Source organism: Dioscorea cayenensis, chromosome 1 (assembly GCF_009730915.1).
Source record: "Dioscorea cayenensis subsp. rotundata cultivar TDr96_F1 chromosome 1, TDr96_F1_v2_PseudoChromosome.rev07_lg8_w22 25.fasta, whole genome shotgun sequence".
Lineage (NCBI taxonomy): Eukaryota > Viridiplantae > Streptophyta > Magnoliopsida > Dioscoreales > Dioscoreaceae > Dioscorea > Dioscorea cayenensis.
Window position 1 is genome coordinate 9670851 of NC_052471.1, and position 21579 is coordinate 9692429.

General features: G+C 39.0%; 1 non-coding gene across 1 annotated transcript; it reads right to left on the minus strand.

Moving 5' to 3' along the window:
* Positions 1-10539: 10539 nt before the first annotated feature.
* On the minus strand, positions 10540-10646 carry LOC120267299. The gene has a single exon (XR_005538435.1). It is a non-coding gene; the product is annotated as a small nucleolar RNA R71 (small nucleolar RNA).
* Positions 10647-21579: the final 10933 nt, after the last annotated feature.

The following is a 21579-nucleotide window of genomic DNA, read 5'->3' on the forward strand; positions in this document are numbered from 1 at the left end:
TGTTATTCTGCCATATAATCAGACCCTTCACCTTCTATCTCAGCTTGATTTTACTGTTTATGTACAGGTTCCATTCCCTATTCATGAATTCTTCTTCCAATATCCGGATCACCTGCAACCAATGTAGAAAGGTTTCCTCGGTTCATAACCTAGAGCTATAACCAAAAAAGAAAAACAAATCTGAACAATCAAAGAATAAGAAAGTGTGAAATAAAACAAGTGATGAATAGCTAAAATAGCAAAGTGCAAAACTCTTCCAAAACACCTATTCCGCGGCAACAGCACTAAAAACTTGACACACCCCTTGCGTGTGTATACCGCAAGTGTACAGGTTGTCAAAGTAATAAAGTAGCCAGGCAAGTGGGTAGTCATATCCACAGGGAATAGTGCTTGGAAACACAAGAATTACTATTTAACTATAGTCAAAATGATTGAGGAGTTGTGTGAATAATATCAATACAAATAAAAGTAAAGAAAAGAAAAGAAGTGCAATAGGGATAAGGAGAGGTAATCGATAGAGAGATGGGGCACCCGGACATTGCTCACCTAGGACTATTATTTTAAGTGCAAGACTAATCATTATGCCTCCTAACTAATGCTTAATGATCAACCGTAACTAACCCTACATTATGCCCCTACGTAAAGGGATACTCTCGACGCTTCATACTGTGTGGGGTTGTATGAACCTCTAGGGACTCCAAGTGGTAAACCCTATTCCCTAAAATAGATCTAACCCTTTGGTCCAGGCGAAAGAATCCTAGTCAAGATTAAGCCCCAGCACTAAGGATTACTTCAACAATTCACTTTGTTGCTTGCACAACTACGCCCCAGTGGAGTTTGTCTCCTAACACTTCACTCTATCATAACCGCAAAGAACTCTTGGAACATGGAGGTAGGATAAAACACATCAGAAGGGAAATGGGATGTTTCACTACCTCTCGACTCACCCTCTCAACCCTCTCCAACCTTGCTTTTGTCTAATCCTAATGGAGTTTCACTCATCCACAAGAATTACCAAGATGGATTCTCAACCCTAGTGTCACTCTAAGGGAAAATCAATACAACCAACATTCAAGGATGGAACTCAATTAAAAACATCAATTAAAGAAGCATAATAAAGGTTAATGAAACAAAAATCATCCTAGGGGTTTACAACTCCAAGCACCACTAGGGGTTTAGCTATCTAGTGAGCAATACACAATCAACAATGAAATCAATAGTGAAAACATGCAATCCATAGATAAACACCTTTTTTTAGTCCGTAGACGATGGTCTTGTGGAGCCGCCTGCCTTTCTCCAAAACTTCCCTTGTCAAGCTCTAGGGCACACCTAGCCAAATCGCTATCGACAAAAAGCTCTCCCAATAACTCTCCTCCAAAAAGAATGAAATGTCGAAGGTCAGAGAATTGCTCCAAAAACCTAGGCAAAGCCTCTCCAAACCCTAGACACGAGCGCCTCCAAAGATGGACAAAAGATTGGGAAAAGGTCACTCTCAAAATGCGGTATTTATAAGGGCTAGAATCGAGCATCCACACAGGCATGTGGAATTTCCACACGGCCGTGGGGGTTTTCAGAACTTGTTTCCAGTGAGCTATGAATAGTAACTACTACATTAATTTGCTGTAGTAAACTACTACAATACTTCACTGGAATGCTCCTGATTCCACTCTTTTCATCGAATCCACATGAATGCCGACACATTCATGCAGTAGATCGCGTGGCATCTTCAATGAAACCATATTGATGAAACTCTTGCTAGTATTGCACAAGTCTGAACAAATGAGTGTGACTGCCTTTGTGCCCCTCTACTTTGTATATTCTCTTGAGCACAATGGAGGTTGGCACACACCCACATGTCTTTGAGCACAACTTGTGTCTTCACCTTTATTCAACCCGAAAACTTCATCAACAATTGCATCCACGATCTACTTTTGCTATCTTTCATTCAACTTTGTCTCCACAACCTTACATGCATAAAAGAACACAAATACACACGAATAAGTGATAAAATCTAATAAAAGTGATGTTCAATGTAAGGAAAAGAATACTTCATATTACTTTTACACAAACACTTATCACCAGGGGTACCACTGTATTACTTGTGTGCGACCCATGCACTTGCGGAGAACACATCATATTCCTTGAGGCCAAGGAAGTACTAATACTCACTCTTCACCTGTTATCTAGTCTAAATGACTGAACGGTTGTTTTTAGTTTAGACTAACTAAGAAAACAAAGAGTAAAGAGCTTCAATCCAAGATGTGATCTCTTTGGGAGCAATCATTGGGAGATGATAGTTCCCTAATTTGGATCCCCTTAAGGCTGCTAGTGTGATTTAAAAATTTTGTTTCGTATTACAAAGTTGTGATTGGACCGAAAGTTCTCTAACATGAGCTAACTTGAACACCTTCATGATTAGCTCCTAATCTCATACGAGATTTGCTTAGACTCGCTCATAAACCGACTCTCCCATGATAACATTATATTCTAGGAGCCTTTGTCATAAGGATTTCCCTAAAGCGTACAACTTTCCAACACTAGAATTATGGGTCATGCCGACACCTCAAAACCCTATCAATCTATGCATGACCTAGTTCAAAGGGAACAACTTCCTCAAATACACAATTCAAATAAGAAATACAAAGCTCTCATTAATGTAATTCAAGACATACAATGTCATAGAATGAATAATAATCATCAACAGTGTATTAAACCAAACCAAACATTCACAAATCACTTGTTCACCCCAAGAGTCACCTAAATCGTGTGACATTTGGGGTTTAGTTCAACATATACTTCAAATCAACAAGAAAAAACAAGCTTAAGAACAAGGAATGTTCAAACTCCCCCTTTGATGAAGATCGCAGTAAAGAGAGGAGAACACCGAAAGCACCCAAGGATGCCACCCCTATTTTACCCAAAACATAGCTTTCTTCGAAGATGCTTGCTCCTTGCTGTTAGATCTTCAAGATCTAACTGTCGCTTATCAAAACCATGTTCAAATCTCCTTTAAACCACAAAAACTCATCCCAATAGGCATTGGCTGATATAGCTAATAAGGCTCCCTCAAAAGGCCCCAAAAAAGGGTTTATTTATAGTCCAACGAGTGCGGCCACATGGGAGCTAGCACAAAGTGTTAAACTCAAATCTAGAAAACTTGATGATGTGTGCGGCCTCCTGTATGGGCGCACAAATGCCAGAACACCTTTCAGCCTGTCCCAAGCAGGCTAGTGTGTGGACCGCACAAAATCTTGTTCTGTGCTACAGTAAAACTACTATAGAACTACAATTACAATATACAACGATGTGACTACAATAATCTTTCTTCAAAAAATGCCTATTTTGCCTTGAAAACACACCGCATCACTTTCTTGAGCCCTTATAGCCTCTTCTCATGCCCTGTAAATGAAAATACAATAAATTAAACCTAAAAGGGCATCAATCCATAAATATTACTTGTGAAGCATATAAAAATTACAATAAAAACATGTGCATTTAGGCACTCATTAGGATTCAAAACAACTATTAATACAGAATTGAATTCAACATCAAAGCATTACAATAAATCAATCATTAAAAGCTTAAAGTCTACAACCATTGTCAATAAAAGTAAAATCTAGTTTCTATCTATGTCCAAACACCAATAAGTTCAGTTTTCCATTGGAGGAGAACAATCATACAATCCAATTAATATGAAGAAACCAAATAAAATCATTAAAATTCCCTCTAAGTTTTGCGACCTTTGAGTGCTGATGAATCTTCCGCAAATCTTTCACAAAATACAACTGAGAACTTATATCGAAGGTTTGAATGATTCACTAGGCCGTAGATGAAGCCCTCCAAGTCACTGGATTACTGGAGTGAGGCTTGATATATTTTTCATTTCCTTCTTTTTCTTGGCCGCCAAAACTCTCCTCCAAAACCCTCAATAAAATCTTTTATACCTAACCTCTTACAGCTGACTTATGGTATAAGAATAATGTCGTAACGAGCTGAAGATGATGGGTCACATGCCTTAGGGAATTTTACAGCCGTAAGCTATATAGATCTTCTATCTTGATGTTACAATAAAGCTTAAGGTCGTATGTGTTGGATCATAAACTTTTCTAGATGGTGCTTGCGACCTTCTTTACGGGCGTATGTCCTCCTTGCAAACTCTATTATATGAAACTTATGCCCTGCCTTACGGGTGTAAGTCCTACTCTTAGGCCATCTATTTGTTAGTTATACTCCAGCTTATGGGTATAAGTATGGAGGCAAGGTTCTCTGGATTAGGCTTATAGCCATAAAGGGACAATAAGGTGTTCTGTTTGGCCTGTTCTTTTTTTATTCTTGATGTTGAGAGAGCTTTTTCTTCCTTGTTTTTACATCAAAATTGCTTCTTTTAACTCTCTCTCTCTCTCTCTCTCTCTCTCTCTCTCTCTCTCTCTCTCTCTCTGCTCATTATGGATTGTCCATGACTTAGAATCAATTTCTACACCATGTTAAGCATCATCTGCGAAATGAATACTATGATCCATGCCAATTAATCATAGAAAATCCATATTAAAATATGTTCAGTTATGCATTTATCACTCGTCAACATCATTCATTGTAGGTGTTGGGTAAGCTGGATTTGTAACTGAAGTAGCATTTGAACTTAGAGTTAGGATAGAAAATTTATGATTTCCATTATCGGTAAAATAATAGAAGTTGATCTGATATTCCAATCTTGACAAGGTGTTGATGATTTATATTCAAGTTCCATGAAATTTCCCACATGTTGGCGATCCATAATAGAATTTAACAAAAAAAATAGACTTGAGAAAGAACAAATTTAATAGGCCAATTGTGTTAAATTTCAAAAAATAAATATAAAAATAACCATGAATAGATGCAACACACCAATTGTACAAAATCATGCCTCTAACACAAAATGTAATATTTCGGGTTTTCTTTCTTGTGTAGAGTAGCGTAGTTTGGTATTTCTTTAGTTGACGATTTGATGTCTTGCTTACATTCTTTTTGGTTTTTAGTTCGGGGGTTCTTGCTGAACATTATAGGATGCTTTTAAAGCCATTTAGAGTGTGTGGGCTGTGCATAGGCCACACAGCCTTCATAATAGCAATACGGCCTCTTGTGTGGCCACACACCAGCCCGCACACCCTTCTGCCTAGGGTGTGTGGGTGACACACCCCTTCCTTGGGGATACCGCAAGTACACGGGTTGTCAAAGTAATAAAGTACCCGGTGAGTGGGTAGTTGTATCCATAGGGAATAGTTGTTAAGAAGCAAGTAGTAATGCTATTTAGCTAAAGAGTGAATCAATTTGTGATTTGAGTGAAAAATATCAATGTGAATAAAAATAAAGAAAAGGGAAAAGAGAGCAATAGGAATAAAGAGAAGTAATCGATGGGAAGATGGGGTCCCCAGACATTGTTCACCCTAGGACTATTGTTTCAAGTGCAAGACTAAGGTCCAAAGACACACGGTCCCAAACCTAAGGTCAACCGTGAATAAACTTTTTACTATGCCCCGACGGAAAGGGATACTCTTGACCCCTCACACTGTGTAGAGCTGCTTAAAGCTTTAGGGATTCCAAGTGATAAACCATATTCCTTAATGTAGACCCCTAGCCACGATTAAGCCCCAACAATAAGGATTACTTCAACACTTCACTCTGATGCTCGCGCAACTAAGCCCCAGTGGAATTTGTCTCTTAGCTCTTCACTCTATCATGATCGCAAAGAACTCTTGGAACGTGGAAGTAGGATAAATCACATCGGAAGGGAGAGGGGGCATTCTGCTACCTCTCGAATCACCCTCTTAATCCTCTCCAACCTTGCTTTGTCTAACCCTAATGAAGTGTCACTCATTCACAAGGATTACCAAGATAGATTCTCAACCCTAGTGTTACTCTAAGAAAAAATCAAATCAACAAGCATTCAAGGTTGAAACTTGACACACCCCTTGCGTGTGTGTACCGCAAGTGCACGGGTAATCGAAGTAATAAAGTGCCATGGCGAGTGGGTAGTTGTATCCACAGAAAATAGTGCTCAAAAACACAAGAATTGCTATTTAACTATAGTGAAGATGATTTAAGAGTGGTGTCAACAATATCAATGCAAATAGAAATAAAGAAAATAAGAAAGAGACGCAATAGAATAGTAGGAGAGGCAATTGATAGAAAATGGGGCACCCAGACATTGCTTACCTTAGGACTATTGTAATACCCTGAACCTTTGGATACATGTTGAAAAATATATTCAGGGTATTATCACAGCTACAGTAATATAATCCTGCAAAGCAGTTCTATTGAGAAACCCAAAGTAGAAAACTCATGGACCTAAGTGTGAGGGTTATAAAAGATTTTGGGTTCACAAGTACATGAAAAGGATTTGATCTAAAATATTTCCGGAGATCAATGACTGAAAGGCAAGTTTGCAAGGACCTTTTGGGAATACTATTTCATTTCATGATTTAGGGACCATTGGTGACTTTTCAAGGACCATTTTGTATGAAATATTATTTTTAGGGACTAACTCTGAATTTTGGCAGAAACTTAAGTTGAGAGAAAAAATCTAGAGATGGATGGTCTTCTTCTCCTTCCTCTTCATAAGTGCTACAGTATTCCAGAGGAAAAAAAAAGGGAAAGAATGGGAGTGATGGAGCCTTGTGCTTGATGGAGGGAAAATAGGATGAAGTATTCTTTTGTAAGTATTTTGGTGGTTTATTTATTGATATACTTGGATGTATTTGTGGGTGTATTTTGGATTGAAAAATCTCATTTTTCTTGAGAAAGAAGAAGGGTTTATGATGGAAATGATGAGATTGTTGTTAGTAATGATTGTTGCTTCAAATTCCTTTGGAAAACCTTTGTATTTGAGTGGATTCTTTCTTGAAATAAAGGAGAACCTCTCGGTTTTACTGTAGCGTTACTGTCGTAACCGGGATTAGGGTTTGTTTTGGTTAATTAAGTTGATAATGATGATTAAGATGGTAATGATGATGCATGAGAACTGATTTGGTTGAGTTAGTCCAATTAATTTGGTTGGATCAAACGAAGCTGGAGTAAGTTGGTTGAGTTTAATTGATTTGGTTGAGTTAGGCTTAATCAAATCAAGTGAAGTGGATTTGATTTGGTTTAGTCAAGTTCATTTAATTTGGATTGGAGTTGGGTTTGGATGAGAGTTGAAGTGATTAAGTCCAATTGAATTGATTTGATCTAAGTTTGATCAAATCAAGTTGAGTTGTGGTTGGACTCGAATTATTTGGTTAAGTTAATTTGGTTGAGTTGATTTGGGCTTGGTTCAGATATTGGTCTAAGGGCTTTTGGTCTGAACCAATTCAAGGATTTTGTACAAGGATTGGAGTTGGTTCAAGGCTGGTTGGTTAAATTAAATCTGGTTTAGTGAAATTGAGGATGGTTCAGGTTGATTCAGCAGTATTTAGCCTAAATTGAGTTGGTTTAAGTGCAATTGGAGACAATTTAATTATGCAAGGTCGGGTTTTAATTGATTGGAGTGAGTGGGCCCAATTAAAGAGTCACTTTATTCGTTTCTTGTATTTTATTTTGAGTTCCTTTATATCTTCAAGTTGTTATATGTGTTTATTTTATTCTGTTATCCTGTTAGGTGCTGTTCAGGCTTGGGAGGGTGATAAGTGCTTGTGTGATAAGAATGTGAAGCGTTCTTTCCTTGTGTTGAGCATTACTTTCTCGGGTTTTAACGCTAATATAGGTGTATTTATGTTACTTTCATGCAAGTAGGATTGTGAGCCCGATTATGAGAGAAAAAAGCAAATGTGGGTCATAATGCACTAATTTGGAGGAAATCTTGCTAAGGTTCAAAAGCGAAGACATAGGTCGGGTTCCAAATGCAGGAATGTGTGCCAACCTCCTCTTACTCGAGTTAGCACAATTTTTTGGAGGGGCATAAAGGCAGTCCCATTCAAGCATTCCGACTTGTGCATATAGAACAATATCTCTACCAACATGTCCGTTATTAAAGAAGCAAGGCGATCCACGACGTAAATGTATGCCCGTTTGCGTTACCTCGATGAAAGTATGGATTCAGGAGTATTTCAAGCTGGTACTGTAGCAGGGTATTATAGAAAACATTGTAGCAAAAATACTGCAGCAGCACTGTTTACAGCCGACTGAGAAAACAACAAAATAGAGAATCCACACGGGCGTGTGGAAATTCCACACGCCCATGTGAAAAATCCACAGGGGCGCCCACATGGGCGTGTGGATTCCCGATTCTAGCCCTTTAAAAGCCGATTTCAGCCCCGATTTCAGCATTCTTTTCTCCATCATTTCTTAACTTGAGAGACGGCGGCGGCTAGGGTTTGGAGAGGTATTGGCTAGGGCTTTGGAGAGGTTCTACGGCTCTGACATCGCGCGCCGTTTGGAAGAAGGTTAGTGGGAGAGCTTTCGTCAGCACCGATCCGACGAGATATATCCTAGGCCGGACAAAAGGACCCTTACGACGAGTAGAGGACTCTCCATAAGACCATCGCCATGACTAACGAGTCGGTTTTCTATGGATGCTTTGTTTTTACATTCGATTTCATTGATTGTATCTAGCTACATGGAGAGCTAAACCCCTAGTGTGTACTTGTATATTTGTGAACCCTAGGATGTATTCGTTTCATTGAACCTCTTTATTATGCTTTCAATTAAATGTTGTTTATTGTGAGTTCCAATCTTGGAGACTTGATTGTATGAATACTCCCCTAGAGTGACACTAGGGTTGAGAGTTCTTCTTGGTAACTCTTGTGAATGAGTGACACACCATGAGAGTTAGACAAAGCTAGATTGGAGAGGGTTGAGAGGGTGAGTCGAGAGGTAGCGGAGCGTCCCTTTTCCCCTCCGGTGTGATCTATCCTACCTCTACATTCCAAGAGTTCTTTGCGGCCATAGTAGAGTGAATGTGCTAAGGGATAACCTTCCGCTAGGGCTTAGTTGCGAGTGCAACGGAGTGAAACATTGAAGTGATTTTAACACCTAGGGCTTAATTGTTACTAGGGATCTTCCACCTGGACCGAAGGGTTAGGTCTATACATAAAAATAGGGTTTATCACTTGGAATCCCTAGAGCTCATTACAATTCTATGCAAGTACGAGGTTGAGAGGTTATTCAATCTCTTCTCTAGCCAATACCCCTCAAAACCCTAGCCGAAGCCCTCTCTCAAGTTGGTGAAAAAATGGAGAAAAGAATACCAAAATCGGGGCTGAATCGGCATTAAATAGGGTTCGAATCGAGCGACTCCACGGGCGTGGACGGTACTCGCGCCCGTGCGGAATTTCACACGGTCGTGGATAATTTCCACACGCCCGTGTCGATTCCCTGGTTTCTCTGATTTCTCGGCCGGCTGTGAACAGTGCTGCTATAGTAGATGCTGCAGTTCGACCTGAATAACTTCCCAATTCCATATTTTCATCAGGGTAACGGAAACGGGCACACGTTTACGTCGTGAATCACTTACTTCTTCAATGATATACATGTTGGTGGAGCTCTCGTTCTTATGTGCATAAATAGGAATGCTCGAGTGTGACTACCTTTGTGCCCCTCCAAATGGATGTGCTCACTCGAATGCGAGGAGGTTGGCACACACTCTAGCATCTGACACCTGACCTATGTCTCCGCGTTTGAACCTTAGCAAGATTTCCTACAAAATAGGTGCATTATGATCCACATTGGCCTATTTCCTTCATACTCGGCCTCACAACCCTACCTGCATAAAAGTAACATAAAAACACACATATTAGTGTAACAACCTGAGAAAAGTAATGCTCAACATAAGAAATGAACACTTCGCATTCATATCGCACAAGCACTTATCAACACCCGTGCACTTGTGGTTTACACGCATATTTTGACGTGTCATGTTTTTGGCGCCATTGCCGGGGAGTAGGCGTTTAGAGATACTTTACACTTTGTTTTCTTAGCTATTTATTTATTGATTATATTTTATATTTTCTTATTCTATCATCATTATGATTTCTTTTTCTTCCTTTTTGGGTGTGGCTCCAGGTTATGATCCGAGGGAACCCCTCCATACTAATTAAAGGAGATCCTAAGCTCGAACGTAAACTTAGAAGAAAAGGGAAAGAACCTGTGCAAGAACAATCTAATCTAGCTGATTTGGAAGTAGAAGAATCTAAAAACATGGCAGAACAGAATGAGCAACAGCGGACATTATCCGATTATGCCAGACCTTGAGTATTGGGGACACAATCGAGCATTGTGTGTCCCCCGATTACAGCTCAGAACATCGAGCTGAAGCCGGCATTCATCTACATGTTACAGCAATCCACATAGTTTAATAGTTTGGCCGATAAGGATCCGAACAGTCATATAGAGAACTTTCTCGAGGTGTGTGACATGCTGAAGATAAACGGGGTGACTGATGATGCCATCAAGTTGAGAGCCTTCCCATTTTTCTTGAAAGGGAGAGCGAAGCAGTGGCTATACTCATTACCTATAGCATCGATTACCACATGGGAGGAGATGGTAGAAGCTTTTCATGGCCGTTATTTCCCTCCCAGAAAATCTGCAAAGCTTAGGAATGAGATCTCATCCTTTGTACAATTGGAATTGGAGTCTCTATTTGAGACGTGGGAAAGGTTCAAGGAGCTCCTAAGAAAGTACCTGCAACACGGATTCCCGGAGTGGATGATTATTCAAATCTTTTACAACGGTCTGAATCCGAGTATAAGGCAACTCTTGGATGCGGCAGCAGGAGGTACCTTAGGTAGCAAGACCCCCGGTGAGGCTCGTTAATTAATTGACAAAATGGGATTAAACAACTACCAATAGAATGCTAGGTAGAAGAAAAAGGTGGCCGTTCTCCATGAGATAGATGCAGTAACCTCATTGGCAGCTCAAGTGGAATCATTGAGTAAGAAGTTCGATCTCCTAACTTCAAATTGAGTGGTGGTCGTGACTACTTGCACCGGGTGTGGTGGAGGACGTGCTCCCTCCGATTACCAGATCTCTATTGGTGATGCATCTTCGGTTGAGAATGTCGATTTTGTAGGTAATGCTATGAGGAATCAAGGAAACCCATACAGGAACACCTACAATCCGGGTTGGAAAAGTCATCCCAATTTCTCGTGGAGCAACCAAGGTCCACACAAGGCCATGGGGCCACCGGGTTTCCAACAACAACAGCAAGCCCCAAACATGGAAAACAGAGTTTCAGGTTTGGAGACCCAAATGAACGATTTGGAGAAGGGCTTAACTAGGTTTGTGCAATCATCTGATACAAGGTTCCAATCAGTTGAGGCTACACTTCCCAATCACACCGCCTCTTTGCATAATCTTGAAAATCAAGTATGGCAGATTACGAAGTTCTTATCGGAAAGGCCACAAGGAAGCTTGCCGAGTAACATTGAGACCAACCCTAGAGAGCATGTGAAGGCGATCACTTTGAGAAGTGGTCGTGAGATTGAGGGTAAGCTTTCGAGTGAGAAGCCCAATGAATATGCACCTGAGGTTATAGAGGTTGAGAAAGAAGCAAGCAAAAAGAAGGAGGTGGCACCCCCACTTTGAAGCCAAGAATCCCTTATCCCTCTAGATTGAAGAATGACCAAGGGGATGAACAGTACAAGAAGTTCCTGAGTTTGTTCAAACAACTCCACATCAATATTCCTTTTGTTGAGGCATTGGCTCAAATGCCTTAGTATGCACAATACTTGAAAGACTTGTTGACCAACAAGAGGAAATTAGAGGAGAGTGCTTTAGTGATTTTAGATGCATCTTGCTCGGCGGTTTTACAAAAGAACATGCCACGACTAACGAGGGGTTTTCTATGGATGTTTTGTTTTTACATTCGATTTCATTGATTGTATCTAGCTCCATGGAGAGATAAACCCCTAGTGGGTTCTTGGGTATTTGTGAACCCTAAGATTTATTCATTTCATTGAACCTCTTTATTATGCTTTCAATTAATTAATGTTTATTGTGAGTTCCAATCTTGGAGGCTTGATTGTATGAATACTCCCCTAAAGTGACTCTAGGGTTGAAAGTTCTTCTTGGTAACTCTTGTGAGTGAGTGACACACCATGAGAGTTCGACAAAGCTAGATTGGAGAGGGTTGAGAGTGTGAGTCGAGAGGTAGCGGAGCGTCTCCTTTCCCCTCCAGTGTGATCTATCCTACCTCCACATTCCAAGAGTTCTTTGCGGCTATAGTAGAGTGAATGGGCTAAGGGATGACCTTCCGCTGGGGCTTAGTTGTGAGTGTAACGGAGTGAAGCGTTGAAGTGATTTTAGCACCTAGGGCTTAATTGTGGCTAGGGATCTTCCACCGAGACCAAATGGTTAGGTCTATACATAGGAATACGGTTTATCACTTGGAATCTCTAGAGCTCATTGCAATTCTATGCGAGTGCGAGGTTGAGAGGTTATTCAATCTCTCCTCCGGGACATGTATAGAGTTAGGCATGGTTGACCTTAGATTTAGGATCATGTAATTAAGGATTTCCAAGACTCATTGTTCCATCAATTAGGAAGTATAATAGAGGGTTCTTACACTTGAAATGATTGTCCTAGGCAGATCAATATCCGGGTACCCCATCTTTATCGATTGCCATATCTTCTCCTTTACTTGTGCCCTCTATCTTGTTGTTTTTATTTTTGTTATTTCATATTTTGTCACACTTATCACTATTCATCTTCCACATTAGTTAAGAAACAACTTAAGTGTTTTTATTCCCTACTCTCTGTGGATACAATACCCACTCATTTGGGATTATTACTTTGACACCCGTGCACTTGCGGTTTACACGCATATTCGGACGTGTCAGAGGGAGTTCCATGTCTAGTAAGAAACCCAATGGAGACCATGTGAGTTGATAATGGCTATTATTTTGAATAGTTGATTAATTATTATTATTTTGAAATAATTATTTAATAGCTAATATTTTGGAAATAATGGTTTAATTATTTCATTTTATTATGTTTAATTATATATAATGTTAAAAGATACTTATATTTATTTGACGTTGATGTGCCATGATAATCGTATTGACACATCTGTTCTATATTATTATATGTATTTTCAAACAGTTGAAATATATATATATATATATGATCTAATTATTCAATTCATGTATTTATTTTTGATGGTAACATATGCTTTGATTTGGAATGATTTGTGAAACCATGTGTGCATATTAAAATATTTTACCGGCAATGTTTATGTAATTGGTTTTCATTCCTGGTATAGGAATGGTATCATGGATCTAGACTTTACTGATATTATGCATGTATTGTACTGTGGATCTTTTACGAATATTGATGGTGACTACAGACTTTAGTCTGACACTGTAGTGTGGGGTTCCACGGTCCGGCCTGATGGGACGCGGCGTGGTTAACCCTGAGTTTACCTTGGTCAAAAGGTGCGCGGAGCCATTGACAGATGGATCTTTTATGTGAAAAACCTAGGGTCACCACACGGGAATATCAATGGCCAACGTCAAGGTTATGAAGACCTTGCCGGCTCCCAACCTAGTCACGACGGCGGCTAAGTCGGGGATAGTTTTTAGGCTGTGGATTTGAGGACAGTTTTTATATTACTTGTTATTTTGAATTGTGATGAATTTATGCTTCAAAAGCTCATTAAAGTTGTATTCTGCTAAAATTCTGGTCTTTGTGAAAAGTTTGGAAGCTATATGTGAAAATTGATCATTATATACTTTATGTATGCTACATTTAATTATTTTAAAATTATTTAGCCACTATCGACAACTGAATGTGTTTTAGTTGCCAGAGTAGGACCTTAGCAGATCACCGTTAGAGTATAGAGTTAGTCAGGGTTGAGTCCATGATTACAGTGGGTCCCTTTTCTTTCCATTTGTTGGTGTTGTGATCTAGTTGCGGTTGTACCGGCAAATTGGAGTAATTATATTTGTTGTATTTATGTACTTGAACCTATAGTTGGTGTAAAGTTGTAAATTAATATCTGTAAGTCTGATTTTGTTCTTTGATAGGGGTGTCAGTTTCGAGTTAAAATAGATTTTTTAACTGATGGGTGCCATCTTTACCTCGGTAGAAGGGGTGGGTGTGATAACTATTCTTTCAAGTGCAAGACTAATCATTATGTCTCCTAACTGATGCTTAATGAGTCATGGAATTCCTAAACCACACGGTCCCAAACCTAAGGTCAACCGTAACTAACCCTACACTGTGCAAGATTGCTTAAAGCTCTAGGGACTCCAAGTGATCAACCCTATTCCCTAATATAGATCTAACCCTTTGGTCCAAGCATAAGACCCCTAGTCACAATTAATCCCCAGCACTAAGAATTACTTCAACACTTCACCTTGTTGCTCGCGCATCTAAGCCCCAGAGGAGTTCATCTCTTAGCACTTCACTCTATGGTGACCATAAAGAACTCTTGGGCATGTAGAGTCACCTCGTCTTCTCCAAGGGTTCCCTCGGCAAGCCTAGAACACACCCCGCCTAATCGTTGCCGACGAAGCTACCCCAATAACTATCTTTTGAAGGAATGCGGTGTCGAAGGCCGTAGAACCACTCCAAAGACCTAGGCAATACAAAAGAAATATAATCAAAGTTAATGAAACAAAATCATCCTAGTGTTTACAAGTCCAAGCACCCACTAGGGGTTTAGCTCTCCATGGAGCAATACAAAAACAAATATGAAATCAAGAATAGGTGCAAGTAATCCATAGAGAAAACCCCCTTGAAGCCCATATAGACGGTCTTGTGGAGCCACCTCATCTTCTCCAAAGGTTCCCTTGTCAAACCTAAGGCACACCTCTCCGAATCAATGCTGATGAAAGCTCCCACAATAGTTCTCCTCCAAAAACTAATGTCGACGGCCATAGAACCACTCCAAAAACCTAGCCAAAAGCCTCTCTAAACTCTAGCCGCCTCTCCCCAGAAGATAGGGAAAAGATAGGAAGAAAATCCCCAAAAAAAGCTCTCAAAGTGGTACTTATAGGGCTGGAATCAGGCATCCACATGGACGTGTGGAATTTCCACACGCCCATGTGAATTTTCATGTCTCCATTTCCTGGGCACTGTAAACAGTAACTGCTATAGTAATTTTGCTTCAGTGTTTCGCTACATTAAACTGCTACAGTATTTCACTAAAATGCTCCTTAATCCACTCTTTTCATCGAAGCCCCATAAATGGGCACACATCCATGTTGTAGATCACGTCGCGTCTTCAATGAAACCCCATTAATGAAGCTCTTGACAATGTTGCACAAGTCGGAACATATAAGTGTGACTGCCTTTGTGCCCCTCCACTTTGTGTATTCACTTGAGCACAACGGAGTTTGGCACACACCTACATGTCTTTGAGCACAACTTGTGTCTTCACCTTTGTTCGATCCAAGAATCTTCATCAACAATCACGTCCGCGATCTACTTTTGCTTCATTTCTCCTTAACTTGTCTCCACATCCCTAAATGCACGAAATAACACAAATACACACAAATAAGTGATAAAATCTAATAAAAGTGATGCTCAATGTAAGCAAAGAATACTTCGTATTACTTATACACAAGCACTTATCAGTGGGCACGGCGCAGGCCGCACATGAGGCTGCACACGCACAGTTTTATTGTTTTTAAGCCCGTTTTAAGCCCTTTTTCATTGCTTTCTTCTCCCAAGACCCTCTCATTTCCTCCTCTTCTCTCTCCCTACATTTCTTTGAGGTTTAAGGGCTGGTTTTAAAGGTATTCTTGGGCTTGTTTGTGGAGCTTAGAGATCATTCCCTTTGTTTCCTCAAGGTAAGCTTCCATTCTCTCATTTCTTCTTCTTTTGGATGAATGGAGCTAGGGTTGGTTTGTGAGTTTCATTTAGAGCTTGCTATTTGTTCTTCTTTTTGTTTATTGTTAGTGGATCTTGAAATAAGTGTTTTCCTTGATTTGTTTGTCTCTGATCTAGGATAATCTTGGGATGTTCTTCTTCCTTGATTCCGAAGTTATTGTGGCACTGATAGGATTTGATTGATTAGTTGAGTTCCTCGGTTTAGAGTAGAGCCCCAACCTCTATAATTTAATTGGTGACTTTCAAACCTAGTTTTGAGCCAAACCTTGGGTCGATCTAGGGTTTCTTATCATTAGTGAAATCTAGGGTTCTTTGGTTGTGGTTTGCTTGGTTTGTGTTGATGTTTCGGCTAGGCGGTGAAATCAAGGCTCGAGGCAAGGAACTGGCAGAAGATTAGCGTTGGAGGAGTAAACCACCTAAGAGTGAGTGGGGTTATGGTGATGCACATTTTAGTAGAATTTGATTTAAATGATGTCTTTGTGTGATTTATAACCATGTCTTGGTTTTATCATATTCATTTCGCTAGTTGATCGATTTGGATGATACTTCCCGGCCTTTGAATTGTATTTGGAAAACTCTTATATGTTAATCGAAAGTATTATGCTTTTATTGCTTCATTCTTTAGGAAATCAAAATGGTTCTTGCGAGCATGTTTACTTGTTAAGGAGCTTTAACCATTGAGACTTGTGGATTTAGTGTTCATCCCAGTTTAGGGATGGTGTCATGGATCTGGAATGCATGCTTGTTACATATATATTGTACTATTAAGCTTCCACAAGTTTTGATGGTGACTGGGCGGTGCCCGATTCTACTGCAGTAGCTGTCTTTACTGCCAGCCTATTGAGGTGGTGTGAAGACCCGAGCTTATGTCTAATTCAGGTGCCGCGTAGAACCCTGATGGATACACACTGAGAATTCGGAATCACCACACTGGCTCTCGGTGGGCCAACATCAAAGTTATGAATACTTTGACGGCTCTTGACCTAGTCGCGATGGCAGCTAAGTTAGAGAGTGTTTTAAGGCCATTGCTAATTTTTTTGAATTGAATTTTTCGTATTTGAGAAAACTTTGATTTCATGGTATCAGCCTTTTAAGTAGCATTTTCTTGTTTACCTTTTTGGATCGATATTTTGATAATTTATTTATCGTGTAAAGATTATTGAAACTGGTTTTGTGTATGTCCGTGGAGCCTAGACTATTGAAAAGATTTCTTGATCGAAAATGTGTCTTTTGTGGAGTTATTGATTTGATTCTTGTGTATTATGTTCACCCATTTTTGTGTGAAATGCCAGAATTCATGTTTAAATGAGAGTTGTTGCTTTAGAAAAATCCTTTGATTTATTTTATTATTCTACAAAAATGTGCTAACCCATTCACTGAGTGATTTAATTAGGTTACTCACCCTCCCTTTCCCTCCTTTCCAGGCTTTAGCAGGCAGTAGTGAGACAGTGCAATGAAGTGTTGGGCATTGTTCTCTTTATCTTGCTATTTCCAATCCTATGTATGTTTTTTATTAAACATGCAGCTTGTATAAGAACATAGATCCACTAGTGTATTTGCCACTCTACCTGTATGCTTTATATGTTGACTATTTCTGTTGAACCTTGTGGTATTCATTATCAGTATATTTCTTGAATTCTATTTATAGGTTTGTTGTTGTTGCTTCTTTTGCGTATTGGACATACCATTGGTTTTGTGCATCTTATTGCTTAAGTGTTTTCTGGTTCAGTATTGTTGATTTCAAGGTTGGTATTAGCCTTACGGCGACTCGAGGGTAAAGTTGTCGAATATCCCAAGGCCCGCGGTCGCGGCGTGACACAAAACTCATTGTATAAATATATGTACATGCATGCATATAAATTCAAAGTAATTTTTATTAGCTAATACGAGAATTTAGGTTTACATAGATAATACAAATACCATCATAGATTATTTAGAAATGGATGCTCAAAACATAATAAAGGGTAAAATTTTTGGGTGTGTACCGTACTATAGTCATTTTTTTAATTTGAGCATCGAATTCAATTTCTATTTCAAAATGAATGCTCAAAACATAATAAAGGGTTTTTTATTATAATAACTTTGTTTTTTTTAATAAATTAATATCTTTAATTTTTAAAATTTTATTAATTATTCGAGAACATTGTTCACATGATTAGGTTGAAATTGAGAAGAAATTTTGCATCAAAGCACCCATCCTGTAATATATACTAAAAAATTAAAATTATAATAATTTTTTTAAGTATTATATTTTCTTATTAATAAAACATTAAAATGCATAAGTATAATTAAAACATACAATTATTATAATTAAGTGAATATAAATTTATTTTATTTAAATTTTAAAAATAGAAAAAAAAACATACAATATAATATAAATAGGAATATATAAATAATTTCTCTATAGGACATGGTACGATAAAAACATAAGCATCCCACGGCTTTTTTTTAAATATTACAAAAAAAAATATTTACTATAAAACTCCCGTTTTCCCATTTTTTTTTTATTTTAAAAAAACTCAACGGTTGTACCGTTAAGTTTTAAAAATATTCTTTTTATATAATTAATTTTTTAACTAAAAAATAGTTGTTGATATATATATATTAACATTCTATTTAAAATACACTACGAATCCCGGAAAATATTAGAAATAAAATGGTCAAAGTTGCACCGGTAATTAATTTGTTCAAAATAGGATGGTTAAATCTAAAACGGTAAGTACTTAGTACAAAGTAGGACGGTCAAACCTACACCGTTAGTAATTAGCACAAAGTAGGACTGTCAAACCTGCACCTGTTAATAATTACCACAAAGTAGAACGATAAAATGTGCACCGGTCAGTACTTAGCACAAAGTAGTTCGGTCAAACCTGCACAGGTCAATAATTAGGACAAAGTAGAACGGTCAAACCTGCACCGGTCAGTAATTAGCACAAAGTACGTCAATCAAACCTGCACCGGTTAGTAATTAGTTCAAAGTAAGTTGGTCAAACCTGTACCGATCAGTAATTAGCATTAAGTAGGACAGTCAAACTTGCACCTATTAGTAATTAGTACAAAGTATGTCGGTCAAACCTACATCGGTAAATAATTAACACAAAGTAAGACGGTCAGACACATGCTGGGTCGATGCTTAGCATAAAGTAGGTCGGTCAGACACCGCATCGATTAGTAATTAGTACAAAGTAGGTCAGTCAAACCTCCACCAGTCAGTAATTAGGACAAGTTAAACTTGTATCGGTAATTAATTAGGACAAAGTAGGACGATTAAACCTGCACTGGTTAGTAATTAGCATAAAGTACGTTGGTCAAACCTGCACCGGTTAGTAATTAGTTCAATGTAAGTTGGTCAGAAACTGCGCGATCGATGAATTAGCACAAAGTAGGGCAGTCAAAGTTGCACCTGTCAGCAATTAATACAAAGTATGTCGGTCAAACCTACATCGGTAAATAATTAACACAAAGTAAGACGGTCAAACCTGTACCGGTCAGTACTTAGCATAAAGTAGGTCGGTCAAACCTGCATCGGTTAGTAATTAGTACAAAGTAGGTCAGTCAAACCTCCACCAGTCAGTAATTAGGACAAGTCAAACTTGTATCGGTAATTAATTAGGACAAAGTAGGACGATTAAACCTGCACCGGTTAGTAATTAGCACAAAGTACGTTGGTCAAACCTGCACCAGTTAGTAATTAGTTCAATGTAAGTTGGTCAAACTTGCACCGATCAGTAATTAGCACAAAGTAGGGCAGTCAAAGTTGCACCTGTCAGCAATTAGTACAAAGTATGTCGGTCAAACCTGCATCGGTCAATAATTAACACAAAGTAAAGGCATCGCAGCTGCACGGTCGATTGCTTAGCACAAAGTAGGTCGCCCAAACCTCCACCAATCAGTAATTAGCACAAGTCAAATTTGCATTGGTAATTAATTAGGATAAAGTAGGACGGTCAAACTTACACCTGTCAGTAATTAGTACAAAATAGATCGGTTAAAGCTGCACCGTTCAGTGGTTAGCACAAAGTATGTCTGTCAAACCTGCACCACTCAGTGATTAGCACAAAGTAGGACAGTCAAACCTGCACCAATCAGTACTTAGCACAAAGTAGGTTGGTCAAACCAGTACTAATCAGTAATTAGAACAGTCAAACCTACAATGTTCATAAATGAAATTTTCAAAATTTGAATTCTTTATATAAACCAACATTAGTAGCCCATTTTCACCCTTGCAAACTATTTACTCTCTTTCAGCTCACTCACCCATACTTCTTCTTGTCTTCAACAATGGCAGAGACTTCACTTCTATTGGTTTACTACAATGGTTCAATCACTGCTAGTGAAGACAAAATTATATTTTCATTGAAAGATCAAGCATATTTTTATGTCGAAGATGACATCTCTTACAAAAATTTAAAGAGATCCATTGAAGAAAGCATTGAGACTGCTAACAACCAAGGAGTCTCATGTATCAAATACCGGTTCCCAATTTCTTCAGGATCTGGTAAGATTTGCTATCGGTTATTCAAATTGCGTAATGACCGAGATGTTCGGATGATGTTCGACTGCCACAAACGAAATCAAGATATTGGCACCACCTAATATTTATTTTACTAATTCACAACATCTACAAGGCAGAACAAGTTCTTTTCATGATACTCATGAAAGCCGAATTGATCGTTATGGGCGATCCAGTGGAGACGATGAGGACGGCGATGGTGGCGACTTTTGGGGAAGACACTGAAGCAAGTGTTGATGACATCCAGTTAGAAGAATGCAATCTCGAAGACGTTCCAATGCCCGGCCATAATTTCACAATGGCACCAATAGAGCCTCCAGCACATATGTGGACCCCTGATTTGAAAGCAATGTTCGCACAAGAATTCCCGGAGTACCCTTTGTTGTATGCTAACACATTAGGCGGAGCAATGACAAATGGAGATCTACATGTAGGCATGAGGTTTCAAAGCAAAGATGATGTTGTGACCGCAATTAAGCATTACTGCTTACTTAAATCTGTCGAACACAAAGTTATCGAGTCCGATCAAACTCGATACTCCGGTAAATGTAAGTCATATGGCGATGGATGCTATTGGAGGGTTCGCGCATCCTACAGCAAGCAGAGACAGCTTTGGGAAATTACAAAGTACACTGGGCCTCACACGTATTTATCAATAATGATCTCGCAGGATCATTCGAAGCTGGATTCAAACATGATTTATCACCAAATACAAGTACTAGTCCAACAACAGCCAAGCATCAATATATCGGTTTTAATAGCGGAGATCAAGAATCAATACGGATACACACCGACATATAGGAAAGTATGGACAGCTAAGCCAAAAACGGTTGAAGCAGCATTTGGCAATTGGGAGGAGTCCTATAACTAATTACCAAGATGGCTATCAGTGTTGCAACAGTTTGTTCCTGGGACAATAGTTGATCTTGAGACCCAGCCGGCATACGATGGACCTTACCTGGTACATGATACTCGAATCTTTCATAGAGTTTTCTAAAGATTCCCCACGTGCATGGAGGCTTTCAAATATTGCAAACCAGTCATCCAGATAGATAGCACCCATATTTATGGCAAATACAAAGGCACTTTGTTGTTGGCAATCGCATAAGACTGTAATAAAAATATCTTGCCGATTGGTTTTGCCATCATGGAAGGAGAGACGTTGGGTGCATAGACTTTCTTCTTGCGCAACTTACGTTCCAGTGTAACACGACAACAAAGAATATGCTTCATATATTATCACCATGAATCTATCAAATCAGTTTTTAGATCACTTGGCCGTC